This window comes from Polypterus senegalus, chromosome 2 (genome assembly GCF_016835505.1).
Source record: "Polypterus senegalus isolate Bchr_013 chromosome 2, ASM1683550v1, whole genome shotgun sequence".
Classification (NCBI taxonomy): Eukaryota; Metazoa; Chordata; class Cladistia; order Polypteriformes; family Polypteridae; genus Polypterus; species Polypterus senegalus.
In genome coordinates, this window is record NC_053155.1 from 196,093,248 (window position 1) to 196,109,540 (window position 16,293).

A 16,293-nucleotide genomic window follows, 5' to 3' on the forward strand; every position below is an offset into this window, starting at 1 on the left:
CGTGACTGGGTCTTTGTGACCATTATTTGGGGGTCTTGGTGACCTAAGTACTGTAAATATTCTGTATAATAAGCGTGTGGTGGTTTGAAAACAAGATGTCCGCCTGTCTGTGCCGGGTGGCGTTCACATCTGGCGTAGCCGACAGGATGCTCCGCCTGTTTCAAGGCGGAGACCTGATCAAAAATATTGTTGTGGGCGGCCCGGTGCAGCAGGGACCCCACCCACGCCGCTGGTGCTGCGTGCACACAGCCCAGCGTAAAGGAACCCCACGGACCGCCAGGGGTCCGCAGGAAGGCCATGTTTCCCTGATGCGGGCAGGTGGCGTGCCTACAACGAGTGCAGCGGTCTCCTACAAGCAGGCCGTTGCTGAAGGCGCCCGGGACCGCATGGCGTCAAGAAAGGCCACGCCGAGGAAGTGTCCTCGGTTTGACGAGTCCGGGAAGGTGAGTTCCCTGCCTAGCGGCAGCCGGCCCATGGGGACGGGCGTGTTTTCTCTTTGCAGGCAGGGACCTCCGGATCCACGTCGGTGGCAGGCGCATGCTGGTCTGCGGGGCTCCGGCAGCGTGGCGGCAGCGCGAGGGCTGTGGAGGAGGAGACGCTGCAGCTCGAAAGGCGCTGGCAACAGCAGGGCTGCCGGCAGGCACGTCGCCACCGCAGAAGGGGAGGCAAGATGGCCGCGGACCAGAAGTCCCTCCCCCTGACAGGCACGCGATTGGGCGGTGTGTCTTGCGGGCCGCCGATGACTGCAGAGGCGGGACCAAGGAATGTCCATCACGGGCAGGGGAGACCGATTGGGCGGAGGAGAAGGCCCACAGGAAGTGGCGGCGCTGGAGGCTGACAGAAAGGTAGGCTCCGCGTCGCTTCACTTCCCGTCTTTGCCGGCTGCTTTGGCGGAGCTGGGGGTGTCCCTTCAGCCCACCGGGCAGCGTGTGTTGCAGGTGCCTTGTAACCTCCGGGCTGAGGTGCTGGAACTGGAGAGGAAGGCGTTGCGGCGCTGAGACTGTTTCGATCACCAGCGGACGGCGCGGCGCTGGAATCTCCAGCCGGAGAGTTACAGCGGAGGCGGTGAGTACAGCCGACTCCGTACAGCATACGGGAGGGTCTGCTGAAAAGGCTGTGATGACAACGATCAGTTCCGAGTAAGCAGCCCTCCGACAGGAGGTGCGGCGCCCTTGGGCTGTATGGGCGAGGGGAGTCCGTGAGGGCGCTGAATGGACACGGGCTGCTAAGTGCCCGGGTCCTAGCGCCCTCCGCCCGAGTCGGCTGCGGTCTTGCGCACTATAGGGACGCAGACGGGACAGAGGCGCTTTTATTCCATAAGGAGTCTCAAACCGTCATGGCGTCCCAGAGTGAACGGAGGAATAAAGGGCTGGGTGCCGATTCCTCCGATATGAAGGGGCGCGCAGGCGGGACAGGGGCTCGCGTTGGTTATCTGAGTCGCACACCGTCAAGGCGTCCGAGTGAAGGGAGGATTAAGCGGCTGGGTGCGCTTCCTCCAATATGGTGAGGCAGCGTTGCTGGGTGCACGCGTACGGCTGGCTGCCCTCTGGGAGAGCAGAGGGAATCCCTGAGGCCGGCGGAGAGAGAGCAGGCGGTGCCGACGGCTCCATCATTGAGAGGACACGGAAGCGCGGAGAGGGTGCCGATCAGGCAAGTGCGGGGCGATTGGAGGGAACGCTGCCCGTGCGTGGTACGAGCTGGGTGCTTTGGCAGCGGTTCTGCCCCTGTGTTCTCTTTGTAGGGGCGGACCCAGGCGAGCTGAAGGAGCCCCGGGCGGAGCAGCCCTCTGATGTCGGGCCGTCTGCGGAATAATCTCTCTGCTGGTGCGCAGGTGCGCTCACAGCTGGAGGAGCCTACAGGGGAACGAGTGGCTCGGAACAAAGGCGTGGAGGCCTCGGAGGGGTGCCGATCGAGGAGGCCCCGGGTGCCGTAAAGGGGAGCACAACCTGTGCGAGGCACAGGGATGCACCAAGGGCTGGTGCTCGGATTGTGTCTCCGCCCCTGTCCCTGCTAGGAGTGCGGGGCCGGACCCCGGCTATCCTCGAGTGGGGCCCGTTTCGGGGCTCTGCTGCCCTCGCGGGACGGGTCGCTCTTGCCCACAGTGGTCTTCGCTGGCTGTGGGGCACTGTCAGGGATGCCAGGGGCCATGACCCGGCCGGGGCGCCAGGAGGGACCAGAAGAGGGTCAGAGCCCTGCCTGGATCACGTGGGGTTTGCCTTCCGGGTTGCTTTGGGGGCCACGGGTCAAGGGCATGGAAGCCCTTCCCTGTAGGAGCCGTGGTCACCGCCAGGAGGCGCCCCAATGCCTTGGGGACTTGTTTCCCCAGCACTCCCGCCACACCAGGAAGTGCTGGGGAAGACTTTGGAGGATGCCGGAGAGCAGCGGGAGGACAGCCGACACTTCCGCCACGCTGGGGCGTGGTCAGAGAAGGAATGCCGGGAACACCAGGTGCTCATCCGGGTCGTCTATAAAAGGGGCCGTCTCCATTCATTCGGTGCTGGAGTCGGGTGGAAGTAGGACGAAGCAAGAGGAGTGTGGAGGCGGCCCGAAGAAAGGCATTGTGGCCAGGATTTGAGGACTATTTGGGGTTTGTGCACGTGACTGGGTCTTTGTGACCATTATTTGGGGGTCTTGGTGACCTAAGTACTGTAAATATTCTGTATAATAAACGTGTGGTGGTTTGAAAACAAGATGTCCGCCTGTCTGTGCCCGGGTGGCGTTCACAATATATATATACACCCTGATCTACATACTGTCAAATAAACGAAACACATGCCGTGGCGCAACACAAGAGGATTCACCTCTAGCGCTGACATCCGAGGTTCGATTCCTGAGAGGGGGTGCAGTGTTTGTGTACGCCTGATGAGCCCAGAATTAGGGTGAAACACGTGTTGCGTATTGTATGCATTATTTGACAGTAAAACTATTTCAGTATATTCAATATATATAAATAGGCGCTTCCCGATTCATTTTACGCTCGCACCCCCTTGGTTTGAGAAGAAGTATGAAAAAATATGAGATTAACGCAGAAAAAGATCACCAATTGAAGCTTTATGAATAATGGATACTTTATTCGCCATCAATAATTATTTTGGTAAAGCCATACTCAATGTAATCCTCCTTCCATGTTCTGATTTTTTCGCGACTAGCGATGATTAAATGAATGGTAAAAAAGTAAGAGCTAAGCAAGGGTGACATATCCAGGCAGGCAGGCGACAGCTCAATAGCTCGAATTTGGATATAAGTAGGTTCTATTTAGTCGACAGAAATATCTGGTAGGAATGTAAGTTGAATTTACTCTTTAAATTTCTATGGTGAAGAAAAATTTACAGTGGTGTGAAAAACTATTTGCCCCCTTCCTGATTTCTTATTCTTTTGCATGTTTGTCACACAAAATGTTTCTGATCATCAAACACATTTAACCATTAGTTAAATATAACACAAGTAAACACAAAATGCAGTTTTAAATGATGGTTTTATTATTTAGGAGAAAAAATCCAAACCTACATGGCCCTGTGTGAAAAAGTAATTGCCCCTTGTTAAAAATAGCCTAACTGTGGTGTATCACACCTGAGTTCAATTTCCGTAGCCACCCCCAGGCCTGATTACTGCCACACCTGTTTCAATCAAGAAATCACTAAAATAGGAGCTGCCTGACACAGAGAAGTAGACCAAAAGCACCTCAAAAGCTAGACATCATGCCAAGATCCAAAGAAATTCAGGAACAAATCAGAACAGAAGTAATTGAGATCTATCAGTCTGGTAAAGGTTATAAAGCCATTTCTAAAGCTTTGGGACTCCAGCGAACCACAGTGACAGCCATTATCCACAAATGGCAAAAACATGGAACAGTGGTGAACCTTCCCAAGAGTGGCCGGCCGACCAAAATTACCCCAAGAGCGCAGAGACGATTCATCCGAGAGGTCACAAAGACCCCAGGACAACGTCTAAAGAACTGCAGGCCTCACTTGCCTCAATTAAGGTCAGTGTTCATGACTCCACCATAAGAAAGAGACTGGGCAAAACGGCCTGCATGGCAGATTTCCAAGACGCAAACCACTGTTAAGCAAAAGAACATTAGGGCTCGTCTCAATTTTGCTAAGAAACATCTCAATGATTGCCAAGACTTTTGGGAAAATACCTTGTGGACTGATGAGACAAAAGTTGAACTGTTTGGAAGGCAAATGTCCCGTTACATCTGGCGTAAAAGGAACACAGCATTTCAGAAAAAGAACATCATACCAACAGTAAAATATGGTGGTGGTAGTGTGATGGTCTGGGGTTGTTTTGCTGCTTCAGGACCTGGAAGGCTTGCTGTGATAGATAGAACCATGAATTCTACTCTCTACCCAAAAAATCCTGAAGGAAAATGTCCAGCCATCTGTTCGTCAACTCAAGCTGAAGCGATCTTGGGTGCTGCAACAGGACAATGACCCAAAACACACCAGCAAATACACCTCTGAATGGCTGAAGAAAAACAAAATGAAGACTTTGGAGTGGCCTAGTCAAAGTCCTGACCTGAATCCAATTGAGATGCTATGGCATGACCTTAAAAAGGCGGTTCATGCTAGAAAACCCTCAAATAAAGCTGAATTCCAACAGTTCTGCAAAGATGAGTGGGCCAAAATTCCTCCAGAGCGCTGTAAAAGACTCATTGCAAGTTATCACAAACGCCTGATTGCAGTTATTGCTGCTAAGGGTGGCCCAACCAGTTATTAGGTTCAGGGGGAAATTACTTTTTCACACAGGGCCATGTAGGTTTGGATTTTTTCTCCTAAATAATAAAACCATCATTTAAAAACTGCATTTTGTGTTTACTTGTGTTATATTTGACTAATGGTTAAATGTGTTTGATGATCAGAAACATTTTGTGTGACAAACATGCAAAAGAATAAGAAATCAGGAAGGGGGCAAATAGTTTTTCACACCACTGTATGTAATGCTGACTAAATTTAACTTTCATTCCTACCAAACATATTTCTGTCGACTAAATAAAAATTACTTATATTTAAAATTTAAATAGAACTTGAACAGATACGATACTTCATAATACCCACGCAGCTCTACAGTAAGTGCACGTAAGAGCAAGAGTCATCCGTTTTAACAAGCAGCATATTGCACTGATACAAAATAGCCTGCCCATTTAATTATATAGGAATGGATAGATAAATTAAGATTTTGTACAAATAATGTTTTTAATTTTTCTTCCTCGATGGATTCTGGCACCCCCAGCAACAGCTGCTCGCACCCCAAAGGAGATAAATATATATATATATATAAATATATATATAAATATAGATATAGATAATAGATATATAGATAACAGTGACAAAAAATTACATTCATTACATTGACAATCATGTTACGTTATTTTCAAAATGTTTCCTTTTCTTTTTCATTACTTCTTTAACACACTACTTCTCCGCTGCAAAGCGCGGGTATTTTGCTATATATATATATATATATGTGTATATATACAGTATATATATATATAAATATATACATATATGTATATATATGTGTGTGTGTGTATATATATATATATGTATATATGTGTGTGTATATGTGTATATATATATGTAGATGTGTATATGTATATATCTGTAGATATGTATATATGTATATATCTCTATTTATAAATGTTTATATGTGTGTGTGTCTGTGTGTATATATATGACAGCAACACTCATATCAGTGACAAAACAATTACATTAACAATCATGTTACGTTATTTTTAAAATATTTCCTTTTCTTTTCATAACTTCTTTAACACACTACTTCTCCTCTTGCGAAGCTTGGGTATTCTGCTAGTGTAATATATTCACCTGCAAAGTCAAACACCCCAGAGATATTATTATCGTTGGAAGCAGAAAAAGCATTTCACATGATTGAATGGAACTACCTTTTCACTACATTAGAGAAATTTGGGTTTGGCCCGAACATTTGTGCATGGATCAAGCTGCCGTATACCAATCCAGAAGCTTCAGTTTGTATTAACAACATTTGTTCAGACTACTTTAAACTGGATCGTGGTACCAGACAAGGATGCCCCTTGTCATCACTGCTATTTGCAATCGCCATTGAACCACTGGCAGTTCACTGTTGAAATGCTTATCAGATAAAGGGGATTATCAGAGAAAGACTTGAACAGAAAATTTCTCTATATGCAGATGATATGGTTTTGTATATATCAGACCTACAAAATACTGTGCCTGCAGTCTTAACAGCACTTACAGAATTTCAAAAGATCTCTGGTCTCAGGATTCATTTGAATAAAAGTGTGCTCTTTCTAGTGAATTCTCCAGCTTATAATATTAGATTGGACACCTTCCCTTTTTTCAATGCAGATCAGTTTAAATACCTAGGGGTGAATATCACAATTAAACATAAAGCTCTTTATCATCAAAATTTTGCCATCTGTATGGAAAAAATTAAGCAAGACTTAATTAAGCATAGATGATCAACCCTTCATCTCACTCTAGTTGGAACAATTAACGTTGTTAAGATGAATATCCTTCCTAAGCTTCTCTTTATTTCAAAACTTTCCATCATACATCAATAAATCATTTTTTAAGCAATTAGATTCAACCATAACCTCATTTATTTGGAACTCAAAACATCCTTGTATCCAAAGAGCGACCCTACAAAGACCTAAGGCAGAAGGTGGCATGGCTCTACCTAATTTTCAGTTTTATTACTGGGCAGAAAACATCCAAGCTATAAAAACCTGGACACAAATAGATGAACACACACAGGCTTGGTCCGCAATAGAAATTAAATCCTGCAGTACTTCTTTATATTCCCTGCTTTGTGCCCCAGTAAATGCAAGTTATCACCAATATGCTAATAACCCAATTGTGCTTCACTCACTCAGAATATGGAACCAATGTAGAAAGCATTTTAAGATGGAGAATCTTTAATTTGTGGCACATCTGCATGAGAACCACCTTTTTCAACCCTCGCAAACATATGCAGTTTTTAATAACTGAAAAACATTTGGGATTAAATTGATTGATTCCTGCCTTGCCCCCTGTGTTGGCTGGGATTGGCTCCTGCAGACCTCCGTGACCCTGTAAGTTAGGATTCAGAGGGTTGGAAAATGGATGGATGGATGCCTAGAGATCTTTATTTAGGCAACATCTTTGCATCCTATGAACAATTACATTCCAAATTTAACCTTCCAGCAACACATTTCTTTCACTATCATCAAATTAGAAACTTTGTTAAACAGAACCTGCAGATCTCGCACCTTCCTCTATGCTGGAAAAAATATTGCTCAGTTTCGAGGACTCAGACAGCATTTCTGCAATATATAAAATTATTTTACAGTCCCTCCCTTTCAAAGATCCAAAAGGACAATGGGAGAAAGATCTCTCACTCAACATATCAAAAAAGGAGTGGAAGGTAGCAATGCAGAGTATTCACTTGAGTTCCATATGCGCAAAGCATATAATCAGACAGATTTGGGGTCACAATCCCTCCTAACTCATTAACAGCTGTGTTTGGTGTTCTTCCAGATGGGTTTAATATGGAGAAGGACAAACAAACTGTGATTGCCTTCACTACACTATCAATCAATCAATCAACATTTATTTATATAGCACATTTTCATACAAAAAATGTAGCTCAAAGTGCTTTACAAAATGAATAGAAAAATAGAAGACACAATAAAAAATAAACATAAGTCAACATTAATTAACATAGAATAAGTAAGGTCCGATGGCCAGGTGGACAGAACAAAAAAAAAACTCCAAAAGCTGGAGAAAAAAAATAAAATCTGTAGGGATTCCAGACCATGAGACCGCCCAGTCCCCTCTGTGCACTATTGGCACCCAGACTTATTTTGCTAAACTGGAAGAATCCTAACTCTCCACTTTTAAGTCAGTGGGTAACTGATGTTTTTTACTATTTGAAACTGGAAAAAATCAAATTCTCAGTTACAGGATCTGTGCAGAACCTTTTCAGAACCTGGCAGGATCTAATCAATAATATTTTAGAATAAGCTCTTAAAGCACTGAGGAAGTAGATTCTCTTCTCATTTCTTTTTCTTCTCCATTTATCTTTATCTGCCTATTAAACTAATCAATTTATGTATTTTTACAAGCCTCACACTAATTCCACTCCATCTGAACTAGTGTGGTGCTGAGGTGTCACCCGTTGCATGGCTAAACTTGGGTCCTTATCTGGGATCCTGAGTTGGTTTGTCATGTGGTGGGTGCAGCAATGCGCTGTATCAGCGCGTACTCCTAACCCCTCTCTCTCTCTAAGTTTGTGGCCATGCTCTCTTTCTCAGGGGTGGGGGTTGATTTGTTTTCAATCCTATTTTTTGTAAAAATTGATCTATTTGTATGGAATGATTACAATAAAATCAATAAAATAAATAAAAGAATTATATTATGTGATATTATATTCTATTACATAAACTTTATTAAACCATTGGGAAGTTCAGAATATGGCAATGTGAAAAAATGGTACAGATAGAGGTAAGATGCATTTAAAATTATGGTGCAAATAACATGCAAGAAATAAGAAAACAGTTCTTGAAAAAATAAACATTTGTGAAATTTGAGTTTGGGATGAAAACAATATATTTGTGAATACTGAGTGCAAATAGGTCATAGTTCAAATAATTACAACCTTATAAAAAGAAATAAACTTTATGGTTAAAAAAGAACAAAAATAATAAATAATTGACTGGACCAGAAATCATTCTAAGGTCTTTAGACAAGTTAGTGATTATGTTTAGATACACTTGATATCTATTTTCCAGAGAGAAAACAAATAATAGCTTCCAGTTGACCTGAGGCTAGAAAACACTGTACAATTGAAAAACACATTTGGACAGGCATTGAAAATTAGGGGCAAATTCCTTTATTATATGCAAAATAATGGAAATGATTTCAAAAACACAAAAAGAACAGACCATATCTAGTATCCAGTTCAGGTATGTTAAGGAGCACTTAGCGGGCTTTCAGACAGATGAAATCTCATTTTATTGTTTATTTTAGCTCTGGCCGTGAATCTGTGATTGCCAAGAGGTATTTTGCTACACCATATTCAGAACTGAACTGTTGTGTTTTATTTCCTACATAAGCCTAAGGGCAAGTTTAAGAGCTAGAGACATGTCAAAGCTGATATACAACTGCACCCTACTTTATGTGTACATTCAAGTGCTTGGGAATATCTTTTTTTAAGGGTACAGTAGTCATCATAACTTCTTATTTACAGATCTGAATTGGGATTTTTTCCTTTAACTTTTGCAATTTTCTTTTAAAATGGTAAGAAAGTTAGTTGCCTGCTACAGCACAGGAATTACAAATAATACAAAGAGATCAGTGTGATATTGGTATTTTTAGCTAATGTTTGCTGTGGTTATGGTTTCTACACATGCAATATTTTATGTTAGTTTTGTTTTTTTGGGCTGTATTCTTCAAATCCTCTATTACCATATCTCAAACATTTTGTTATCTGCATTTTGCTTTGATTTTAGATTAACATATTTCTTGAAATTATTGTTTTTTTTTAATAATTGGAGAACAGTTTTCACCTTGGGCCTCAATGGTATAAAAAGCAAATGTTAGTGATTGCCTTGTCCAAATCTTTGTGACAGAACTAGAAACACAGAGTGTTCACAGGGGAGAGATCTTGTCTTGCCTAGTCTTTTTAGCGCAATCTGTTTTCTTGCCAGTTGTCTTTTTTTTCCACCTCCTTTGCTACGCTAGGATTTGATTTCTGTTTCTAATTTGTATGTTCTTCACCATCAATTTCTAAAATTTAATATTATTTTAAAGATTATCTGGGTCAGTGAATCTGATGGTTATTTTCCTTTTGCTTTAATAATTATAAAATATTTTAGATTGTTTTGCTTGCCATTTTATATTTTTACACTCACCACAGTTTTGGCCTCCTGTTCTTTAGGTAACCTGATGCAGCGTTTCGGCCCTGTTCTTGTAGGTCCTGACCTGCAAGAAATAACATGTCAGTTTCAAAGGTCGTCCAGGATGTCATTTTCTCATTCAAAACCACTTTTTTCAGAGAACTTTCAATTCTAAACATACCTTTACTTTTTGACCTTTTTCTCTTAATTTTTTTTACCACAAACTTTGTCTCTCATTTTCATTTTGGCACTCGTGTTATTGATCTCCAGGCTTTGACCCTTTTCTGTTTAACTGTCTGTCTTCTAGTTGTTAATTCCCTGACATAACATTCTATATGTACAACATTACTGCTTGTTTTAAATGGAATGGAAATTAATTTGTATAAGTATAAGATTTTTTAAAGGAAAGTAAAGACACTGAACCCATGGGTTCTCAGTTTCTCTTAAACCATTACTTTGATTTTAATGCACCAAGTGTGTTCCTGACCTCTCTCTGTTTTTCTCTCTCTCCAGCACCAACTAATCAATTTACCCTGTGCAAGGAAAAACAATCAATTAGGAGAACACAAACCTATCTTGTGAATTGTCTGAAGTAAAAAAAATATATGTATCTATTGTATACTGTAATGTGTCAAATCAAACTATTTTTCTATGTTATCTAAAATATATCTTCAGTATTTTTGCTGAAGCCAGAGTTTTAATAACTCATTTGTGGCTGTATAACTTTTGTTATTATTCTGGACATTATTTTTTTGATTGGTTTTTATCTCTGTTTGCTATTGCTGTTGCTGAAGCAGTCTAACTATTCTGCAAAGCACTCTTCATTCTCAGATATTCCTCCAATGTTAGGTGGAAGCTTATTCAAATCACACCAGGTGCTTAAGTCCATTGGGCAATTTAGCGAAAAATATAATCAAAAATTAATTCTGCTAGTGAAAAGCACTGGTTTGCATGACCAGCATTTGTTTTTTCAAAAGTAATAGGGATGTGGTCAAGTCAGTCATGTTAAGCTTTGCAGGAAAGGCAACCAATGTTTAAATGAATGACCATGTGAGGTAAAGTAAGGTGAATAGAGAAATGCCCCATATCAATAGACATTGTGTCATAACAAAGTGAGATCAACACTGTGGTACCCATACATAGAAGACATAAATGCCACAATTATTTTTATTAATAAACAACTACATAGAATCATAAGAAGACATTGAGCTCACAACAATTTGGGACCAGTGAAGGTGGGTGAAATAACACGTACTCCATCAAGTTATCACAATAATTGATAAATTGTGACTACAGGTACTCTTCCTTGTTGGAATCGTAAATAATATGTGACTTAGGAGCCTGATCTTGTTATTGCTCATGGATTTCCAGGACAAAATTTAAAAAGATATCTGACTGTTGCTAGAATTATTTAAAGACTGGCTAGGCTGGTTGTGGTGGTCAGTTTTTGGGCATCTGGGATGTCAGACTTTTATAAGACATTAAAGTGATAGGGTGTGTTACGGCAAATTTTAAAGTATGGCATAGTGGTTACTTAGAAGTTTTTATTTTGTTAGTTTTTTCTTATAAATGTGAAGGTTAGGATTATTGGTATAGTAATATAAGAGATTTACAAGGGTAACTAATTCTCTAAGACCAGCATTCTTAAGGTATCATGGAGATTTGTGCTTACCCTAGTGAAAGGCATATGGTGAGATGGATTACCCAAGCAGGCCATGTTCATGCTCTTTGCATTCTGCAGTAGTATCAGATTGACATTAGAGGATAATAAAGATGTGGGGATGCTCTTACCAGATACTAAAATAATAGTATTGAGAAAGGTGAACTTTCCTTTCATTAATGAACACAACTGAATAAATACTGGTCTTTCCTCCCCTATAAAAAGATCTTTTGTAATCTCATGCTTCACGTACATGAAGATGTGCAAAAACCTGGTAAGTAAACTTTTTGTTTGAAAGCAGTTTTAACCTTAATGTCATTAAGTAATCTAAAAGTGCTGTCTTATGTGAGTTTAAATAGAGACGAAAAAGTGACAAAGAAAATTAATATAAAGTTTCATTGGACTGGACTTCTATTATGAAATATGCAATGAATTTATACAAATCAATAATAAGTTCAAATTTCAGGGGACTCTAACACTGGAATCATTAAAGCTACACCAAGTACCTTCTACATCCTTTTGTTCTCACTAATGGCCATTAAGGCTCGGACCCTCACATCACAAGGTAAAGATAAATGTTTTCTTGGCACACAGCATGTACTGTTTGTGTATGTTTTCACATTAAATGTTATCACAGGTTTTCAATATATAAATATCAGGGTTACTCTGGGCAGAAAACTGCAAAACAAGATATTTTAATTAGCTGGGACTTAAAATGACAAGTAGAAACATCCCTGCTTTATGTAAAAATAATTTAAAATATAAAACCATATTCACATATTTCTGTGGATACGCAAATATGTTTAAATGACATGTGCCATGTATGCTTGTTACAAAATAGTCTGGATCAGCAGTCAGAACAGATTTGTGGCATCTTTCTGCTTTATCTGCATAACTGTGCCAGTCTGTATCATAGAGTGCCACTCTTTGCAAACTTAAAATTGACAGCTCATTGCCAGACAACAATAAGAAATCAAGGTTTAAGCTATTGTATGAAACAACATACTACTTTTTCTTAGGTTTACAAAATGTCCTCAAAAGTTCAAAAGAAGTGTTTTTTTATTTAAACAGTGAATCTTGTGAGCTGGAATGTCAAAGATCTCAATCACGACCTAAAGAGAAAAAAAGTATTTTCTCACCTAACAAGTCTAAATGCCAAGATAATATTTATACAGGACTCGCTTAATAAGTAAGGTCCAGTTTCATTTGCAAAGAGATTGGATTGGCCAAATCTTTCACTCCACCTATACAAAGAAAACTAGTGGTGTGGTAATCTTAATAAAATTCTAATGGGTGATATGCTCTGCTGATGTGTAATTTATTTCCATTTAAAGTAATTTTTATAAATATCTATAAAACTTATGTGGATGACAGAGATTTCATGCAAAATGTATTTGCATCTAACCCTAATGTGAAATTATAATGACCACAGACTTTAATTGTGTTTTAAATCCAGACATGGACAGGTCTTCAACTAACGTGGCGATAACATCTAACACTGTAAAAATCACACCGTTTGTAATGGATCATAACTTATCAGACCAGTGGAGATTTGAAAATCCAAGCTCATATTCCTTATTCTCTCCAGTACATCACAGTTACTCAAGAATTGATTATTTCTTTATTGATAACTAGCAAAATACCCGCGCTTCGCAGCGGAGAAGTAGTGTGTTAAAGAAGCAATGAAAAAGAAAAGGAAACATTTTGAAAATAACGTAACATGATTGTCAATGTAATTGTTTTGTCACTGTTGTGAGTGGTGAGTGCTGTTGTCATATATATATATATATTTACACAAACACACATAAACATATATATATATACATATCTATACATATACACATATATATACATATATATCTACATATATACACATACATATACACACACACATAAATACATACACACATACATACATACACACACATATATAAACATATATATACATATACATACATATCTACATATATACACACACAGCTATTTCGTATCAGTGCAATACGCTGCTTGTTAAAACGGATAACTCCGCTCTTACGTGCAAGTCTGCGTGGATATTATGAACTATCGTATTTGTTCAAGTTCTATTTAAATTTTAAATAGAAGGAATTTTTATTTAGTCGACAGAAATATCTTTGGTAGGAATGGTAAAAACAGACAGGAATATTATTCGTGAATAAATCAACTCAAACCTTAAACAACTTATAATATTTTGCTCTCCATAAAAATTTATCCTGTCTAAATTATACAAGTTAGAAATAAAGTAAACGTTAAAAGAACAAACATTCAAATTTCTTTACTCTTATGTAATTTTATATAAAAATAAACTTAGATTTTAAATATCCCAAAAGATTTTGCTCTCCATAAAAATATATCCTGTCAAAATTATACAAATTCAAATATGAACATGCTGCATAACAAAACCTAGAAATATAAATAAAATGTGTTCCTTTCAGCAATAACAAATCAAATCATTCAGTTGTCTTTGCTCATATGTCATTTTAGAGCTGGACGCCTGGCATCGATTTTTGGCCACAGGTTCGTTTCTGTTTGGTGTGAGGTTCTGTGTTGTGGAGATTCTCAGGATGGATTGCAGGTGCTCATCAGTGAGGCGACTCCTGTGTGCTGTTTTGTTAGTCTTTATCACTGAGAAGAGCTTCTCACACAGATATGTGCTACCAAACATGCACAAGGTTCGAGCCGCATGTAGACGGACTTTTTGTTCTTCAAAGTCACCAAAGCGCCGTGCAAACTCAGTGCGCTCAGTTTATCAGCAAAGTGCGTATTTGGGAACACCGTAGTGACGACTTGGTTTAACATTACTTGGCAACAGGGAAAGTGGGCAAGGTGCACTGGTGCATTTGTGTCTCCCATAAAAGCAGCTTCACTTGAAATCACTTTGTGATTGTGCACGGTTAAAACGTCCGCTGAAGTGTCAGATTCTTATTTAATTATGCTGCTTTCTGTATCTTCTGCATTGCATTCAGGTTAACCTGATGTTTTGTCTCATAGTGCCGTCTTAGATTAAATTCTGTAATTACAGCCACATTAGCTCCACAAATGAGACACACGGGTTCAGTAAACATATACTCAGCCTCCCATCGGTTTTTAAAGGCTCTATTTTCAGAATCAACTTTTCTCTTCAGCATCGTGTGAGCTAGCTTCGCAATAACTTGATTAACTCGGTAAGTGTTGGCAAGGCAGCTGAAGCGCTGCATTATGGGATCTGTAGTTTATTGTGTTACCAGCGCTTCATATACCGGGCTTTAATAACAATAATACAGTATATAAAATGATCTCGGGCGGATATAATTACACCGGGCGGATGTGGCCCGCCCTTGAGTTTGACACATATGGACTAAATAGAACTTGAAAAGATATATTTTTCAAATGTGATCGCGCAATTCAGATAGAGTTGACGCGCACTACAGCCTGCATGCCTCAATAAGTCATCCTTCCTCGCTCTTACTTTTTACCGTTCATCTAATGAATACACTGAGTATGGCTTTACCAAAACAATCATTGATGGCGAATAAAGTATCCATTATTCGAGTATGTAGATCGGGTTATATATATACATATATATATATATATATACCCGTATCGCAGCGAGAAGTAGTGTGTTAAAAAGCTAGAAAAGAAAAGGGAACATTTTAAAAATAACGTAACATGACTGTCAATATACAGTATTTGTTTTGTGAGTGTTACTGAGTGTTGCTGTCATCAAGGATTTGATTATCATTATTTCTTTCAATCAGGTTCGTATTTGTAGGATGTGTTGTGTTCAAGTTACATTCCGTGTTTGTCAATCGTTGTAAAGATGACAGGTTTCATTCATCGATTCGTTTCTTACTGCATCAATAAACAGCTCGTCTTCTTCTTTATCTGAGACCTGACACACTGCATGCAGTTTTTTTTTACACTGTCTTCCTTTAGCGGGACATTGACTTTTTCCAACGTGTGCTTTGTTTTGGATTTATGAATATGCTTGTATGTATCAGCGCTTCATATTTTTGCTGCCTTTTCAATTGTGTAATTGGTTTTGTTCAGCTCTTTGGAACTGTTGCTTTTATCTGTGCACTCGTCAGTTCACGTGAGCCGCTCGGTGTACATGCATCGAAGTTTCCCAGCTGTGCTGGTGCCATCTCGTGCTATGTCCATGGCTGTATTTAATGTTACCTTAGTCCTGGCACTTAAAACTTTCTCTCGCAGTTTCGCTGAGTTTGTACCAAACACCACCCTGACCATCTCATCTTCCTCTGCATAAGCACAGTCCTTAACCCGTGAATATTTAGTGGGAGTTTGCTATTGGATTGCCGCTGACGGACGGCCTTATATGGGCAGGCACTAAATTACAAACGCCAGCGCAGCCTGTCTATGAACTTAATTTAAAGTGTAGGTTTACATCGTGCTTTGTTTCCGAAGTAGCAGAACTCATGAATATGGTTGTATATGTCACTCGCTCGCTTCTTATTGTTTCGCTGCCTTCTCAATTATATAATGCATGTTTTCTTCAGCGCTTTTTTGAGGTCTTCCTGGTTTTCTATGTACTGCGTGATTACGTGGGAGGCGTGATGATGTCACACGAAACTCCGCCCCCACGGCGTTGAAGCTCATCTCCATTACAGTAAATGGAGAAAAACTGCTTCCAGTTATGACCATTACGCGTAGAATTTCGATATAAAACCTGCCCAACTTTTGTAAGGAAGCTGTAAGGAATGAACCTGCCAAATTTCAGCCTTCCACCCACAAGGGAAGT